Here is a 19,036-nt window from a genome sequence, read left to right on the forward strand (position 1 = left end):
GTTACTGCCCTGCAGCAGAGGGAGCAAAGTGATCCATCTGCTTGGCGGCTACTGCAGTTCATACAGGGTATTAACATATACTGAAACTGGGGCGTTTGAGCATTCGAAGGATGAGAAGCAGTGGCTGTAGAGCCTGCATATTTCCCATTTTCCTTCTGCAGAACATATATTCTGCAGATAACTTGCTTCCTGAAGACAGTAACCTTTGGCAACAGGGCAGGGTGCACGAGTAGGCAGAGACCCCTCAAATCACCGCCGTCTGAATCGCCGAAGTGACTTTCCTCCCTTATGGTGCCTGTAACTGTTCTGTGAGATGCTTTTCTTTCCCTCTGATGTTGCATCTTATGCTATCTGGATCTATATAGGTGGAAGAAATGAAGGAACAGATGGATGAGTCTTATAAACACGGCACTGGGATAATGTAGTGTAAGCAAACTGAGGCTGAATGACCCATCTCACCGGCCTACTCTTCGTTTACTTCTTTTGTAGCATCTGAGATCATGAACAAAACGAAGGACTGTTTGAGCAATAATACGGCCTATTCACGCTTTGTTCATAACGATTGCCCAAGATACAAAGCAAATAAAATCTACCAGATGCAGCAAATTCTCTTGAGCCTAAGAAAGCAAAATTGTAATGTTGCAAATGTAAATGCTGGCATTGCAGCTTAATACACATATAAACTGAGCAATCTATATTGTGCGATCATCATTTTTTAAAAAAGGCTAGAGCCCAGAGACTAGCGAATATTCTCATCTGCAGTGTATCAGCAGTTCTCAGTCTTCAGCTGCTGTATAGATAATAATTCTAATTGAAGAATCATTACATGAATCCATATGTGAATGATAGATGGGCTATAGCCTTTTGTTCGTGATGCTTTAAAAACCGAGTTGCTGTTTTCACTTTTATAAGAGGTGATTAGATTGCCTTTTTTTCCTTTTTTTAATGCAACATTTTAATCAACCTGGCCTGACAGGATTTGGAATCTGAAGGAAAAACAATTTCTGTAGCTGACAGTTTTTTTAAACAATAGCTATTTAAAGGCTTGAATTGGTTACAAAGTGATTCCAGAGAGAGAACCTTTGTTCAAATGTTTTTAATTCTGAAACCAGTGCTTGAAAAATTGTGCTCTATGTGCTCTGTAATAATTGTTTTTCATGTATTATATTTTTTTCCCTCAAAGATAACAGCATACACTTTAGTGCAGTTTAATAATTCTTTTTAAAAATTGTAGTTAAAAAGGCATTTGCTCTGTCACTCATCAAGCATCTGTCATATCAAAGAACTAGTAATATATTTATCTTGATGGATAAGCTTCAGTGTTCTGGACCAAGCTCAGTGTAACTGGACCAAGCTTTCAATACTGCTTTGGGGATCCTAAAGTCAAGTTCATGATCTAATTAAGATTGGTGTGATAATTATATCTGCTGCTGAACAGGAGCCTTTCATCATACCGCATTTCAACTAAATTCTTTAGTGTGGCGTCAAAGACAATCCAGTTCAGAAGCTGAATTGCTTTCTAAAAATTTGATTTGCCTTTAGATCCTGGATTCAAATGTAGGCTGAGTCAGCTGTAGCAAAATTATAACTGCTTTATTTTAACCTAATGTGAATAGAATGAATATGGTGGTTTCAGCTGGGTGCTACCTTTCATGTTACATGTTCTCAAAGAGCTGCAAACATTAGGCTCCCATCTTACACCTACTGCTGGCTTGGGGGAGTTGGTCTTGTGCAAAATGAACAACAGCAGCAGAGGTGTGTATGTTATTAGTCTCTCTCTAGGCATCCCAAGTAGGAACACACCGCTGCACTGGGAATTCGAGAGGAATGCGTTGTGTCTGTACTGATCTGTGCTCTCCAAAAGCTGTTTCTCTGGCACATTTCTTCTGACTGAAGGGTGTCAGAGGAGCACGTGGCCAAAATACAGGGAAAAGGAACAAGGTCACCAACATTCTGGAAGGTTTCTTGATTGGTTGTGTGTGTTTGGCTTTTGCTGTGTATAAAGGTCATACTGCTTGAAAAAAATGTTTGCAGCCATTCTCATCCCTGAACCTGCAATGTTTCCGAACTGTATTTGGTGCAGTGAGCCCTCTGTGACGGGTCACTATAATGCAGGGGCAGGGTCCGGCTGCAGGAGCAGAACCGGGTGCCCAAGCAGGGCAAAGTGCTTTGGTTTGATACTGGACTGCCAAGCAGATGTGACAAGTAGAACTAGTTTGCAGACACAGATAGTGTTGAGCAGTTGATCCTGTAACTTACCTTTCTGGAGTCTGAGGCACTGCACATGGAAAGTGTGTTTAGTTTGGTCTGTAATATTTTAAATGAGGAATGTTGCTATTGAGGGCAGAGAATCTGCCAAACGTAACTAAAGAAAAGCATATTTTTAAAAAATTCTGCAACATACTGTATAAACTCTTGATTAAATATGAGTTCTCTTACTGTTCTCATTGCTTTCTTCTGGATCCCTCTGCAGATCCTGGCTTCAGATTTTACACAGCATCTAGTTCAGTAGTGGTATAGAAATTGCAAATGGCTTAGTGAGTGGAGGGTCTTGGGATACAGTTCAAGGTACATTTTTAGTGGAAGATGAGTAAAGTGTCTGGAAGTTTATAAAAATAGAAACAGCCTGGGATGCTTGCTGTGCAGCTGAGGAGGCAGCGAGTCCAGCAGGACCTGAGGATGCACAGCGAAGTCTTGATCTGCTGCACAGTGCAAGCACCAGAGAATGCCATCAAAATAAGCTCTCGTTCCATCACAATTGTAGCTGCCCTCTCATAGTATTAATTTGTAGTAGTCTGTTCTCTCCTCACCCCACTGAGTGTTTTTGGGTGGTGGTGTTTTGGTTTTTTTTTTAGCGGACTCTGCCATACTAGTGCATCAGAAAGGGGCTGGGGAGGGGAAGGACGCCTACCAGTGTGTTGCCATCCCCACCGATGCAGAACTTGATATGCAAGGAGTCTGCTGGAGCACACAAAGGCAGCAGGTGCGAGTGCACATGCCGCTAGCTTTTTTTTGTTGAAGAGTTTATAATCGGTAAATGGATTTGAATATAAAACTGTTTTTTAATAATGATATAACTGATGCTGTTAAAACTCAAGCTCATATTCCATGCAGATGGCACAAACTGTCATGGTCTGGTTTTCTCTTTGGTTTTGTTTCTAAAAATTTCAGCTGAATGTTTTGTCTGTGTCAGGGCAGCACTTCAGGTTTTGGAAAAGATGCACACCATGCCAGTCTTCTAGCAGTAGGTGGCCTGGTTGGGCCCCACACAGTTCCTCTCCCCTCTCTGAAGGCATGCTTAGGAAATTCAGCCCCATTAGCTCCAAGGCCTTTGGAAGGCAAGTGTTTCTCAGTGACTCTGTGTTCAGAAAGAATCTGTTGTGGCTGCTGGAGGTCTTCGTAGGCTACATAGACTCTTCACAGTGCCCTGTGGTGGCTTCATGCAGAGAGTTCTGGATCCATGTGCTCTTTTACAGGTAAATAGTTTTTGTTCTCTTTTTTCGCACCTTCAAATGGGCAAGACAAACGCTTCTTTATTGCTTGTACACCCTTACCAGCATTAAAAGTTGTGGCGACTGCAGCACTACTGCTGCCCTCAGCAAGGCTGTAAGGTACGTGTGGACTTGCCGATGGAGCGAAGCGGGGCTAAGGGCGTTTCAGCTCCAGGGACAAGGTACTTTGTGCTCCCAAGGATGACACACCATGGCACTGCCCCGCGAGGCCGTGGCCTTTCTGGAAGTGTGAGCTGGGCAGCAGTGAAGCGTGCCGCTGGCCCTGGGTTATTTGGTCTGCTGGTCCAGGAGGGAGTTGTGTTTTCGCTTTTCCAGGTGTGGCAGCTTTGCAGTGGGCTCAGGAAGGGGCAATAACAACGTATTTTTGCCATGGAAGCAAGTAGCTGTGACTCACGAGGCTCCTGGGGCACCACTTGGCAAAGTTAAAAGATGCTCTTTTCATTTAGTCGCTATATAACTGCATTTCCGAGTCTCCTTGTTTACTTTGTTCTTGCATAAGCCCCTCTTCCTGCATTTCCAGGCCCTAATTTCCCCATACGTTGCACTTTCCGTAGACTTTTACATTTGTGCAAGTGATGGTAAAACTCAGCTCTTTCGATGTGATAGCATTTAGCATATATGCTCCATTTACTTGGCACAAGCGTAGAAGGCCATAGCAGGGGCAAGGCAACGGGGAATCAAGCCAGTTGTTTACATCTTCCTCTAACGGGCTGGTAGGTCAAACATCCCTCTCCTTGTCCACAATTCTTTGCCATTAACAGCTGTTAGTGAGTGTTAGCGCATCATATTTTTTCCCCTCGAGGCTGAGCACATTATCTCTACAACACTCCAGCACCTTGCTGGGAACATGCCACAATTCTGTTTTCAGAGTGTTTTGTTAATGCTAGTGACCTTGGTGGTGTGACCACAACACCTGCTTTACCTGATAAGATCATTAATTTTTTTTCTCTGCAGCCTTTGTGTTGAGCGTAAGCAAATCTTCATTTGTACCTGGAAAATGGTGCCCGAACATCAGCTTACTGGAGCACTGACCTGTATCTCCCAGTATTTTTTAAGGCATTAAATAGGCAATTAGAAGAAATCACTTCAATAAAAGCAGAACGAACACAAGCCTCTCGTTAGCTGCAATGGAGCAAGACGGTATTGGAGTCAATCGCACAGCTTTTCAGCTGTCACTCTGCTGCAGCAGCAGCTGTCTGTCAGCCGAGGTGACAGCAGAGAGCTGATCTATACTCTTCGCTGAGCTACAGAGATAAGCTGCACACGCACAATGAATGTGTTCGCAAAATAAACACATTGTGAAGAGCAGGATATTTTTCTAGTGATAAATCTTCTCGCCCTTCTAACAGTTCCTCCTTTTTCCTCCTCTCTTAGTTTCCCAGGTCGCTGTCACCCCCCACCTTTTTTCTTGCAATGGCTATGTGTTTTCCTTCCGCCTTTTCCCCTCTGGGCTTGTTCTCCTGCGTTCCGCTGCTTTGTACTTCTGCGGCTGCACCCGCGTTGTGCATCCCACCCGCAGTTGAGGTGTGCCCGTCCGCGGAGCAGGCACAGGCGGTGCCGCCCCCGGGGCCAGCCTGGCCACGGCTGGCAGTGCCACCGTGACAGCTGCTGTCCATAAAGTGCTGACTGGAATTGCCCCCAAAAAGGTTTAAATGGATCTGAAACTCGGAGTGGAACAGAGGAGCTGTAACTCCAGAGCTTCTGAAGGGGCTGGTCCTGCTTCAAGCCTTACCCCAGTCTTTTGCGCAGGCAGGACTCCAGGGTTTTTGTATTTGCTTTTTCTTCTTATTTATCAGGCATGAGTTTATTAAATGATAAGGTGGCTTCAACTTTCCCCTCCCCACTGTTTGCTCCAGTTTTGTTGTTCCTCCACAGCAGTGCTGACATTATTTGACACGCGTGGGCCAGTCCTGCAGCTCTTCTCTCTCTTCCTCGTCCCCGTGCTGGATGTAGAGCAACAGATTTCCTTGGCAGAAATCCTGTGCTATAGGTCTTGCTGTGTGGCCCCATGCACTAGTATATACTGGTCGTATGTCCTGCGTGACGGGGCTGTTCAGGCTGCTCTGATCTCTGGTCATGCTGGGGTTGAGGTTGCTTCTGTTTTTCTGCCTTACTCTACAGTAACAGGCATTTGTATTTAGGAGTCTGTGAGTCTTGGGTGACCTAATTTCCTCAGTAAAATATAGCAGTGTAAGCGTTTTGTCATGAAAGTGCAGGGGATGACAGTGGCTCAGAAGATTGATCGTGTCACTGGTCCAGACTAAGAGCACATACATCATGAGGGACTTTCTTCAAGGCCTTCCAAAAAGACCAGTAGAAACTAGCAAATGGCATAAAAAGGGGAAAAACTGATCCTGGATAAACCTTTACACATACAAAAAACTCCTAAATGTTTTCATTTAAAAATTCAGTTTCATTCTTTATTTTATGATCTTGGTTGTACAACACTTATGTATATTTTTTTAGTTTTGCCTGAGGTCTACAAAGCTTGAAATGGAAAGCATGTACTTCTCCATCACTCTGTGAGATGGAGCTAAGTATCCTTCCCATTTTATAGGTAACGAGGTAAAGACAGCAGGATCGCCTCTGAGTGCCGATTGCCTTTGGCCTGGCTGTGCTGGTGGATGCTGTTTGTGCCCTTTGGTTCCACCTCAGAGAGCCCAAGACAGGTAGCTCAGGACACATGCTGTCTCCCTCTTTAAGGTACTGCTTACTTCAACCCTTCCTTTTTTAGCTGTTTTCTACTTAAACAAAGATAAATACATTTTTGCCTCAATACTTATGCTATAGGATTCACAAGACCTAATACCACATTATGGCATGTACGGGGGTAAAATCGGCAGCTCCCATTTTCCAGGCTGGTGGCTTCGACTAGCCGACTCCTTTGATAATTTCAAAGGGCCTGAGATAAAAGGAGCTTAGAAAATACAAAGACCTCTGATTTCCTTGCAGGGGTACAGTGAAGGAGCAGGGAAGTGACACTGAGCTATCACTGGTTTTATAACTCTCAGTTCACTGAAGATGCACGGCCAGAAAACACCAGCTTTCAGGCCTGTCAACAGATATTTTTCTTCAGTATTTGAAGTACCTCAGCAATGACAATTATGTAGGCTCTTGCACGCTGCCAATCCTACCTTTGAAGTCTATGGTTTGAGGGAAGTTTAATACAGCTTGCTTAAAGTTAAGCAAAAAGCTTATCCACATGCAATGGAAGTCTGGTCATATTATACTTTTTTTTTTTTCAGCTGTTACTTGCAGCTTTCCAGAAAACAATGTGTTTAAAGTAAGGTTTTGACAGCTAAAATTTCAACACTATCAGTTAGTTGGTAACATTATTTTTCTTTCCAGTTATTATCTCAGAGTAGATTTTTCTCTTCAAAGTTTAAGAGACAGAGAGTGCAGAGTAGCAGCATATACTGCATCTGTGCACAGAGATTTGGTTTTCCAATGTGGTTATAATTTCTGTTCAAACTTGGTGCATTGCTCAGCTCTGCTTTCAATTTTACTGCAAAGTCTCAACAAAATAAATAGAAGGCATAAAAAAAAGACCTAAAATTAAAGGCAAAAATTTTTTAATGGTCGTTTCTAAGACGTATTTTAAAAAAAAAAATTCCAAAGAATTTAATTTAAACTATTTTCTTAGTAAAAAGTAGGTTCCGTAAATCCTGATCTCCTAAGCCATGCTTAATCCACACCTATACAAAATTTCCCTTATGATTTCACATTTTAGACGAATGCTTTGTGTACACAAATACCTTTCCAAGGTTTTTGTGGAACCTTGGTATTTTTAATAGTCGATAGAAATGAGAGCTGCATCCAGAAATGTCCGACATTAAGGAATTAATTGGCGCGCGTGCAGCAGACGGAGCCGTAAGCTGTGCCCTCCGTGCCTCGGGCCCAGCGGTGTCTGTCCGAGGGCTGGGACATCGGGAGGTCACCGATCGCTGCCACACGGGCCGGGCACAGGCAGGTCCCAGCAGAATTATTTGCTCTTGCCTCTGCCCTTTATTTAACCGGTTGTTAAACGCGAGGAAGATAAAACACCTTTGAACAAATCCAATTATACGTTGATAGGCCTTGCAGGAGCGGGGCCTGATCCTACGGGCTGTGGACAACCAGCGGATGAATTTGGAGAAAGCTGGGGCTGGCACTGGCGCTTGGCACCGGCACTTGGCACCAGCCGGGGCAACGACCGCAGCTCCGGGTGGACATAAAGTCTCTTCACGTAGGCTTTTCCCACTAATGTTTAACCTGTCTGAACTGCAGACCAGTCTGTTTGCTGTGAGCGGAGGTTTCTAGCTAGCAGCCTAGCAAGAAAAGAAAAAAGCAAACAAACAAGAAAAAGGCAATTAAAATAAAATGGATGCAGGGAATAAACAAATTAATGCATTTAAATTGGAGGCTCACTAGGGCAGCAGCTGTATTGCTCCATGTCCAAGTTACACGTGCCATTACAGAAACTCCTTCTTTGTTGGTGACCATTCAGTGACCATTCCTATATGAATGACAAGTGCTAACTAAAAGCCCTCAGAACAATACAAGAAGTCATAGTTTATTTCAAACAGCTCCCAAGAGCGCTGATGCCATGATGGATGGCGCCTTACTCGAAACCTCCTTTCCCGAAAAGCACAAGACTGCCAATATTTGTAAGCTGTACTCATACGGGTCAGCAAATATAATAGGCAAATATGCAGAGCAAAATACATTTTGATTTATTAGACTGGCTTTGGAGAGAAAGCACCGAGTTCTTTATTACAGATATTTATCTTGTAGTCTTTTCCACCCTGCTGCTTGTTAGAGTGTGTGGAGATTTTTGCGTGTATTTTTAAATACTAGTATATGTGAGAGACACGGGAAAGGCGCTTCAGTGGATTTTCTCTTATTTTGATTGAAATGAGGTCAGAAATACTGGCCTAATCATATCTTGTTACACTCAAATGTATGTATTTTCCAAGTACTTAGTGCATTAGGGAGAATGAACCTAAAGTATGTCACAAGAAGCGCGACTAAGAATCCCATCTTCTTTTTTGTCCATTACAAAAACAAACATCATAGTAGCAATGGCTTTTCTCTTTTATCTGCATAAGCATACTTGGGAATATGCCAGAGTTTTCCCATCTGAAATGGTCACCAACAGGTGGTGCTAACTATTTCCAAACTCAATACAAGTTCTTCCCTTTCGATCCTCAAGCAAATACATTGCTGCCTCATCTTCCTGGCAGATCTGCCTCAAAGCCTATTCTTGATAAATACGCAATTCCCAACAGAGTAATCTCATCTTTTTATATTCCTTCTTTGCTGCTATGACCTTTAGTTTCTCTTGCATGCTAGTCTTTGGGTTTTCCCCATGCTCGGGTTGGTTGCAGCCAGCTGTCAAGCAGGAACTTCTGGGAACATGATTCCTGCGCCCAGAGCTTTGGCTGCACTCCTGAAGAGCTTACCTTTGTCTTTGTTCAGAGTTCTTTGATCTTGACTGTATTTTTCCATTCTTTCTGGAAATAGGTCTTAATGTTGCTCCAAAACAAATAAATCATTTTCACTCAAACTCATCTTTCATCCAACATTTTCAAAATTCTGCTTTTGAAAGCAAAAGGGAAAATGTAAAGAAAGGAAAAGGTCATATAAATATAGAGCAAAGTCAGTCGAATGGTGTAGAATAACTGGTGACTTCAGTCTTTTATCTTCAGCAAGGATATTCTTTTAGCTCGTTGATTCAGAATTCAAACTGATAGGTGTTTTCTGTTTTCAGTGGCCGTCTGGTTCAAAGCAATAGCCCGTTACTGCAGCTTGCAGATACTGTAGTGCTAATTCTCCTGATACAAGTCATGACGTTAGATTTGCATCAGTGGGGAGAACCAGGCTCATCGCTATTCAGCTGTCAGCGCTGCAGATTACGTTGTCCTGAGCCCTGTGCAGGAGCTGAGAAGTGCCAGTGAGAGCTGGACCAGAGAGGGACAGCAGGAGCCAAACCTCCCCACCGGAGATCAACATGCCCCCTTTCCCAGCTGTGATACTCAGGGTACGCGTTTGCATTTGTAATGGCTTTGTTAAGCCTTTTTTCCCCAGTGCTGTGGGTAAGAAGCAATAGACGTAGCACTGAGGATAACGGGGGTACTTCTGGGTCGTGCCTGCCAGCCTGGCTCTGGCGTGGGGCCCACCATGTAGAGGAGCAAAGCTGCCATCTGCAGCACCCCTGCAGCACAGCATGGCCAGCCCACGTCCCTCAGCTCCATCTTGATTCCTGCTAGAGGGTATGTCTAGGCCAGGACACTTTTGGTAAGAGATTGCCTCCACAGAGGTCAATTTCCTAACAGTCAGAAACAGTAAAAATACATGGGGACCTTGAAGTGCAATGCTGAACTCCCTAACCCCTTTGAAAGGCATCCACAGCCCCCAGAGGGTTTATAAAGAAGCTGCCAGAAGGCTTTTTGACCTAAAAGCTTAGGAACTCTGGGCCCTATGATCCGTCTGAAGGACCAGATTGCCTCACTGGGAGGTGTGGACTGCAACGGGATCTCCCTGGCCAGCCCCGCACTGGGGCACCTGCACCACTCGCTCAAAGAGCGGTGGCATCCCTGGAGCACTGTCCCCTCTGTCCTGAGTCATCTGGCCACAGGTCACCAACCTGTTTGTTCCTCCTGCTCAGTTTAATGAACGTTGAGGGGATTTTTTTTTTCCCCCTCCTTGGCACACCCAGAAGGATGAAACACATCCTTTCTCTTCCTCCAGAGGAGACTCTCAGCCTCAGGGTAAGACCCTCCCCTCGAGGCTTAGAGAATTGCCTGGGGCAAAACCAAGAATAGATTTGTCACTTCCTTGGTGGATGGTGATCAGAAAGCTGTGGACGGAAGGTGGAAGGTGGTGCTTAAAATGAGGTTTTAAAAGTAGTGGCTGGAGCTGCATTTCACGAGGGCTTTGATCCTGTGGTATGCTAAGGTGCTCTAAGAAAACACAGTGGCTCAAGGCTTTCATGGGAACAGAGGCGAAGAAATGTCTAGCTTCTGCATCTCCTTTGAATTTAAGTACCCCTAGTCTGGAGCCTTAAGTCTTGGGCGGTGTTGGGATGGGCACCTTTTGAACTCGGTACCACCAGGGAGGCGGCCACCTCGCTACTCAAAACCGTGTTCTGTAGGTGATGCCCAAATTCTCAAGCTGCGCAGCCTGCTTGACTTCAGACATGGTTGTTTTTCTCTGCAAGGTCAAGGCACACGAAGGGATGTCTCAACCATTTAATCTAGCACCTCCACATCAGATTTTCCTTTTTTTTTTTTTTTAACCTCCAGCCTACCCTCAGTTAGTTGTTGTTACTGATCCATCCTCCTGCCTCTGGGAGCGAAGAGCCTTGTGCCCTCCCTCATGTGGTCTTCAAGGTCCGTCTGATACTTTGCTGAGGTTTCAGTGTTCTGCACCTGGACCTTGGACAGAAAGCTATTAGCTTACTTTCCCAGCATGTCTTTTTTTTCTTTAACTGAAAGGTACAACTCCTAAACTGCAGCTTCTAATGTGTTTGCATTGCTGTAGATAAGATCTGGCTGACCCTGTAAGAGATTTTACAATAAAAGAAATAGTTTTGTTGCATCAATATGATTTATGAGCATTGAAATGTAGACAAGGATCCTAGCAAGGGAAATAGAAATCTGATATGAGGAAAAGAGATGCTGTTTGGGTACACAACTTGGAAACACTGAGGTCGTTGTTACAGCTCCGGAGAAACCAGATCAGGTTAACCATGTGATCCAAAACACAGTGGAGTGTCCACATTAATTTTAAAGACCTTAGTAAATCAGCAAGTGTCTTGAAAGGTGAAGCAGATCACCTGAGCTCGAATACTCATCTTTGTCTCCAGTAGGTTTTATTCTGATCTGGCTGTGTTGTAGAAGTTGGTGAAGCAACCATCTTTCACTTAGTATCATCACCAGACGCAGTGTATGACATATATAAATTCACTGAAGAAACTGAATCATCTGGGAAGAGGAACTTTTCTGATGCTTCATATAGACGCAAGGGAAGAGAAAAACACAGAACTGAGCAGGAAGTCAGACCTACCCTAAATAAGCGTGACCCTGAGAAAAAGCCCCAAGAAGCAGCTTTGGAAACACGCTGTCTGGAAAAGGCTTGGTAGAAGCACAGAAACCGTCTTTGTTTGCTTAATCCCTCCAATGCCCGAAGGAACAGGGCTCAGAAATTTTGTAAGAAACAGCATTGCATCAATTTCTCCTAAGCAGAATAACTTGGAAGGCCTCCACGTTTTTGGCCTGAAAGCGTCTTGGATTTGCTGGTTTGCAGCTGCTTTAGGATTAGGTTTTTTAACATTTTATAACTGCATCCTTTTTTTCCCAGTTTATTCCATTTTATCAAGCTCGTGTAGGGCTGGTACACATCATCACTCCTCTGCCAGCTAGTAACAGATTTGAAGCTTTGCAGGTTGCTGTCCTGGTGAGCAAAAAACCTGTGCTGCAGGAGTACATTTTTAAAAAAATTTATTTGCTTTACCTGCAGACTCTGTGTGTGTAGATACAAACAGAAAACACATTCAAGAAAATACCTTGTTGAACTATGTGCAGTCAGCAGCACCACGTGGTTCCTGCCACACAGGCTCCACTTTGGTTCTTTGTAAATCACTGGCACGTACTGACCACTATGTGTTCAGTCGCTTATTTAACCTTGACAGAGCCCGAAGAGAACAAAGGTTAAAAGAGAGATGTGCAAAAGATTACTTAGTACCATTAAATTTCACATCTTTTCTACTAATAGATAAGATGATTTCCTCCTAATGTATTTTTGACTCAGTTGTAGGCTATGGCAGCAAAAAAATACATTTTTATGTCTTTCTGCTGTTTCCTAGTTTGGATGCTTTCTTTTATTCAGTTTTATTTCTTTGCTTTGTATTAGAAGGTTCCAACATTTTCCCTTGTTGTTGCTGTTTCTCAGTGTTCTTAATAAAAACTCCAGCAATAAAAGAGAAATTCACGCTGAATTCAGCTGGGATTTTATCATATATTTTTCATGCATTCCCTAATTCCCAAGTTGGAAGTCCACGAATAGGAAATCACGATTTAAGCCAAGAAGAAAGTACAGCTGATGGTACCTCCCAACGTTTACTCACATCATTAGCCAAATGGGAATAATACTTGGAATTAGCTGAAAAGGTGCTTATTTTCTCAGCTTCCTGCAAAAATCCGTAGATATACTCTATTACTTTACTGTGCAGCCCGGTTGGCCATGAGTGGGCTACAGATGTTTAGTCCTTTGAAAGGCTGTCACAGTTCTCGCCTCCCTTGAGCAAGGCTGGAGCATTTTGGCCCGATGTCCGGGAGCGCCCTTGGCCGGGGCAGGTCCCGCGCCTGCTGCGGGGTGGGGGGCTTGTCCCCAGGGGCGCGGGTGGGCGCCGCAGCCGCACGCAGCGAGGGCTCACCCTCGGAGCAGAGCCCCGGCTGGTGCGCGCACGGGAAGGAGGACGTGGTCGGCTGCTTTTCTCATCAGCAAGCCTCTGTCTTGCGCTTAACGGCCTTCAGCTAATCAACCCAGCAGTCCCAAGGAGTAAAACGCAGATATAACTCTCCCGTAGCAGGTTGGGGATCTGTGGGCAGGGTTCAGCCACGATGCTAACATCCCATTCAAGCTGAAATGTCACGTTATTTACTTACTAAAACAATGCTCTTATTACAAAGACATGTTAGGAGTGGAAATATGACAGCATCTATTTTAGGTTGTCATTGATCTTTAATTTGCTGTGACCTGAAGGTTTTCTATGTAGTCAGGACTTTTTGGCCGAAATATATGACTGCAGGGAAATGAGTAAATGAGTGCCAGAGATGTTCTTTTTTTCCTATGAAAAGACTGAAATTGCTTTGTGTAAATGTGTGGAAAATGCTGATATTTTGTTTCTATAAATACTTCGCCTCCTGCGTGCTGTATTTCATTTGTGCTGTTTCCTAGGAGTATTTGGCTTCTTATCACTTTTACGCAGGGTGCTGAATACAAATGAGCTATGGCTTACCCAGCAACCAAGCTGTGGAGCATTTGTGACTGTCGTGCATTTCCCGAGCAAGAGTAACTACTGAATGAAGCAGATTACCCTGTAGCCTTGCAAAACACCGAAGATTATAAAACATGCATTTAGTGGATAAATACACAGAGGAAAATGCACAGACGCTCTGTGTTTCTATATATACAGACATGCGTGTATATGAATATATCTGGGTGATGTGAAAAACAAAACAAAACCAAAAAACCACACCACCACCCTGAAATAATCCATCATTTTTAATGAGAGTTTAAATATAGGGAAGGTAAAAAAATTTAAAGTTGCATTTCTTCTTCTCAGTGAGATCGCCTACAACCAGGCCCCTTGTTTACGGCATCTAGAAACAAGGCTCCATTACCACAGACTCATGTGATCACAGGATGATTCAGGTTGGAAGAAACCTGAGGAGGTCACTAGTCCAACCTCTGCTCAGAGCAGGCTCGGCTCTGAGGTCAGACCAAGTTTCTTGGGGCTTGATGCAGTTGTCCCTTGGAACCCTCAAGGATGGAGACTGCAGATCTCCTCAGGGAAGCTGTCCCACTGTCTCATTGTGCTCCTGGGGAAAACCTTTTCCTATATATCCAGCCAGAACCTCTCTTATTTTGCCGTCTGTTGTCTCTCCTTCTCCTACCATGCATCTCTGTGAGTGAGGACCCTGGCCTTGCCTCCTGGATGACCTCCCCATAGATTTTGGGAAGCTGCTGTTAGGTACCTCCAAAACCATCTCTTCTCCAGGCTGGACAAAACCATTTTCCTCAGCCTGTCCTCACAGAGAAGTGCTCCAGATCCCAGCCAGCCTGGATGACCTCTGCTGAACTCACCCCAGCTGAGCATCCTCTTTCTTGTGTTTGAGGAGTGCAAAACTGGACACAGGACTGGAGGCGTGGTCTCTCTATTGCTGAGTAAATGGGTTTAGTTACTCCCTTGGACCTCCTGGTCGTGCTTCTGTTAGTACAGCCCTGGTTGCTCTTGGCTGCTATTGCTGCTGGGCTCACAGCTGGCTCAAGCCCAGCTTGGCCCCAGTTGTGTCATTGCAGGGGACTCTTCCTTCCCAAGTGCAGGACATGGCATTTATCTTTGTTGAATTTCAGGAGATGCCTGCTGGCCCATTCTTCCAGCCTGCCCAGCTCCCTCTTGATGGCAAGAGCTGCCTTCCAGTGTACTGACTGGTCCCCCCAGTTTGGTGCCATCTGTGAACTTGATGAGAATGCACTCATGGTGTCGTTGATAAAAATGTTAAACTGGACAAGTCCCAGGGACCCAAGTTTGGCTGACTGGCTTGTGTTCCCCAGGTTGTGCTTTTGACCTTTTCCAAAGACAGATGCAAGAGTTGCTTTCCTCCAGTCCTGCTCTGCAAGACCTTTCAAAGGTGACAGTGACATTACAAGGGCAGCAGCCAGCACTGTGAGCAGCCTTGGATGCAGTCTGTCAGGTCCATGGACCTGCGGGCCAAGTTCTCTCGAGATCCCTGGCTTGATCCTCACCCGCAGCAGGTCATCTCCTCCAATCCTGCCTCTCAGCGCTGAGGCCTGGTGTGATGGTGGCAGCTGAGAAAATTCCATTTTTGTCAAGAACATTTAGGGTGAAAAGCCTGGACAGCTTTTAAAAAACTTTTTGAACAATGGCAGGAGGGTTTCCTGAATTAGCCATGGGCACAGCAGGGGTGGGAAAGTGCGCTTGGAGTTACGCACCTGAAGTCATCACCCAAGCCTGTTTTAGCTTTTGCTCACTCAAAGCCTGAGCAGGGATATTGTGTTGCCTTCAGAGGGAAATGGCAGTGTAAGTGCTGAGCTCCTCAGCCCTTCCCACGCGTGTGCCATTTCTTGAATTGCTAAAATACACACATGGGTATGCCTGACCTTGTCACACAGGAACATTCGTACTGTCTTAAATCAATTTAAATGAATCTCGCTCAACTGTTCGACATATGTAATATATATGGACTTGGCAATTTCATCCTTTGTTTGAATTAAACTTTAGTCTGTGATACGGTTTACCAAATTAGGCAAAATGATGTTTGATTATTGTAAGCTAGTAGTTTCCATATCATGATTTCCACCTCCTTCATAATTGCAGTTTTAAATCTGCCTTCTTTGCTGTCTGCCATACATAGTGATAAACTTTTCAGTGCACTGGATTAGGTTGTATGTTGCAGTAAAATATAAACATATTTTATAAATATAAACTACATTTAAACATACTGTAACATCATTAAACACAGACTGTACGTAGTGAAAATACTACTTACACCCTGTAGCACAGTGTTACCACACGTGGTTTTCATGGGTCTGGGATAAAAGAAAAATAAGGGATTCTCACATGGAAATGAGAATAAACAGCAATGGAGGAGCCTGCTCTCATCCCGATGCTCTCCACGTGGGCAGGACAAGTGTGAGGGCATCCAGCGATGAGCAGCCCACCTTCAGGCAGCTGCTTTATGAAGAAAGAGCTGGAAAAGGGACAGCAGGGACATCCACAAGTATTCCAGTGTGTAAATGCTGTGGTGGAAATGGTGCAGGACAGACTTAGGAGGGAGAGAAAGGAGCAGGCAGGGCTTGAGGAGGCCCCTTCCCCTTCAGTCAGCGCTGCCCCTTGGCGCTTCCAGCAGTATTTAGCGTGCCCGGGCTGCACAGGGGACCGAGACCGTGTAGCAACAAGGAGGAGACGAGAAAAATCTAACAAAGATGGCACCAAATGCTATGCTGCCAGTACGCGCAAGCTGCTCCGCAGCTCTTTGGGTGATCTTGGACTGTTCTGCCTGTCCTCTTTTCCGGACAAAATGGGGTTTGACTTTCCTGAAATTCAGAAAATATCACGGCACTTTCTAGCATGAATAAAGCTGTGTCAGATTAAGTCTGACTGGTGTTTAGAACCTGGTGTTTACAACTTCCAAGCTGAGCGATGTCTGTTGCACGACAGACAGTATCTTTAGCTTCATCTCAGGGGTGCAGAAGCCAATGCGGGGTCATTTTAAGAGAAATTAGGACTGCAGAGAACTGGTCCTTTTCTAAAACCCAGTGACTGCTTTTTCTGTAAGGACGCTGTACCCAGCAATCTTGGTTTGAATGGTGAGGTTTGAAGTAGTTCACTGCACATGAAATCAATAAGCGGAATTGGGGTGAAATGGTCAGGGAACTGCAGTTGATCAAATGGCATTAAACTTTATTAGCTGATTGCACAATTTGTCAGTAAACAGGTATATACAAGGCAAAATCTAGCCTTCTTTGTCTTAGTGGTCCCCTGCCATGATTCCTACAAAGACTGCTTTCCTTCGCCCACAGCCTCCTGTCTCTTTTCATGGATTACCTGGAATTATGGGTTATCTAAGGTTTTATTTTCAAGTGCCTGTGCTTTTGAGGGACTGCAGATTATCTGAGCTTTGGCCATAGATGCAAAAAAATACAGTAATTCTGCTTCATTGATTTCACAGGACATAATCCACCCACAAGTGGACCACTTTTTCTGTAGCTAATGCTACAGATATTCTGTCCTTAAGGATATAAAGGATAAATTTTACTTTCATTTGTAAGAGTAATTTAGAATTTTTTTCTGAGTTTAAGGTAGAAAAATAAAAATTAAAATTCCTTATTGACCTTGTAGGGGGGGTTAGGTGGCCAAATAGTATACCAAATTTCACATAGCAAAATAGTGAAATGCAGTCACCCTGCAAATATGAAAATCTCTTTTTCTCACAGATTTGTCATACTCTCTATGTGTTTTTTCTTTTGCCTTGTGTCCTAAAGAAATGAGACTTCTGTTTTTGCACTATCTGTTTGCATTCGTGTCTGTTTGCCAGAACTCTTTGATAACTTTGAGCTCATTCAGTTTGAACCAGTTTGGAGAGAAGGACGCAGAGATCCTGAGTTCCCACCGACAGCCGGTGGGAAGAAGAGATGAGGGGCAGGCAAGGCGGGCTCTGCCGCCCCCAGTTCTGCTCGCCCTTCGCAGCAGGCAGCGCTCGCAGGCAGCCGGGTTCAGCACAGCCAGAGCACCGTGCCCGCTGGAGGGACTTCCCAAATCCTGCCCCCCTGGCAGGCACAGCGATGGGCACGGGGCTGTTCGGAAGGAGGGCGACCATTGCACGAGGTCGCTGAGACTGGGGTGGCGGGGAAGCACAGGTCCCGGGTGGGTGAGGATGCTGCAGGGAGGGGAGGCGCGGGGGGATGCGCATACACAGCCTGAGCTCAGACTACGTGCATTTTGCTCTTCAAGGAACAACTTGCAGCTCCTTTGGTGTCTTTGGCGTTCACAAGTGAAGAAAGAGACACATGAATTGTTATGTCTGTTCAGTTCTTATTCCGTACATAATGCTAATATACTACTAATAAATTTTCTCAAGAGGACTTATTGCAGGGTAGGACTGTAGGTGAAGCTACGTGTGGAAACATCTGAGGCACCCCAACTCGTTCTACCTGTTCCTCTTTCCATGGTGAGCACTTTCCAGATCTGGGGCTTTGGAGCCACCGTGAATCCCTGTTTAGGGGCCTCTTGGAAAACACGAAAGCAAGGACAGTATGCGTGACCAAGTCCTCTTTTGCTGGTGTGATGTGAATGACCACCTCCACAACATGCGGCACGTAACACGCCTCTGGTGTAAGAGACCAGGCTGGTGACCAGGGTGTCACTGCAGAGGACTTCCAGCTCTTCCAAAGTAGGTTTTGGCAAGCTGTACTTTTGTTTGATTTCTGAGATTTTTTTTTAATAGTTTTCATAAAAGCCTACCTTGTAGTACTGCATTTCAACAAAGAAAACTGCTTTTGCACTTTTTTAAAGGAAAACTGCAGCAACATACCAGGTGTGTGATCTGGACCAGAAATCTTCAGAAGTCAAAAGCAAAGGACATTTGATCCTGACCAAGCAAACTAAACATTTGGTAAGAAACCTGGAGAACGTTCAAGATAATAATAATGTACTCTGCATGTTGCAGTACATCTCCTCTAGCAGTTGGAGTCCAAGAAGGTCACATCAACCATGAGCGAAGAAAGAAAGGAAAACACTCAGCAAGATGAATACTGCTCAGAGCATTAATTTCCCCATACTTTCTTCCACAGCAGGGTCAGAAGCAATTAAGAATCTTCATAGTGGGAACACTTCTACTGACATACTTTCCTCTCACCGACAGTTTTTTTTCAAATTTTTTACTTTGGGCAGGTGGTCGGTTGTGATCCAACAAAACTCATTTTTATTTGCAAATTAACCTAGAAATCAAATATTTTCAGACAAAAGGTTGAAGTGTTCTTCCCTTCTATACTTCTAATTTTGCAGAGGGTCAGCCAATCAGCAGCTTTCTGTCCACTACTGTCCACTTCTGTCAAGCTATAGGAAAAATAAATTAATACATTACATTACAATGCATTTACATTAATATTATAATCAATAGAACGGGGTCTTTATTAAAAAAGAGTTAAGAAGCAAAAATAAGAACATGTAAGAAATACCTTCCTGATCTTGAAGAAACAGAGATGACAACTTTCACATCGGGGTATTTATTTTAATA

Source organism: Caloenas nicobarica, chromosome 4 (genome assembly GCF_036013445.1).
Source record: "Caloenas nicobarica isolate bCalNic1 chromosome 4, bCalNic1.hap1, whole genome shotgun sequence".
Lineage (NCBI taxonomy): Eukaryota > Metazoa > Chordata > Aves > Columbiformes > Columbidae > Caloenas > Caloenas nicobarica.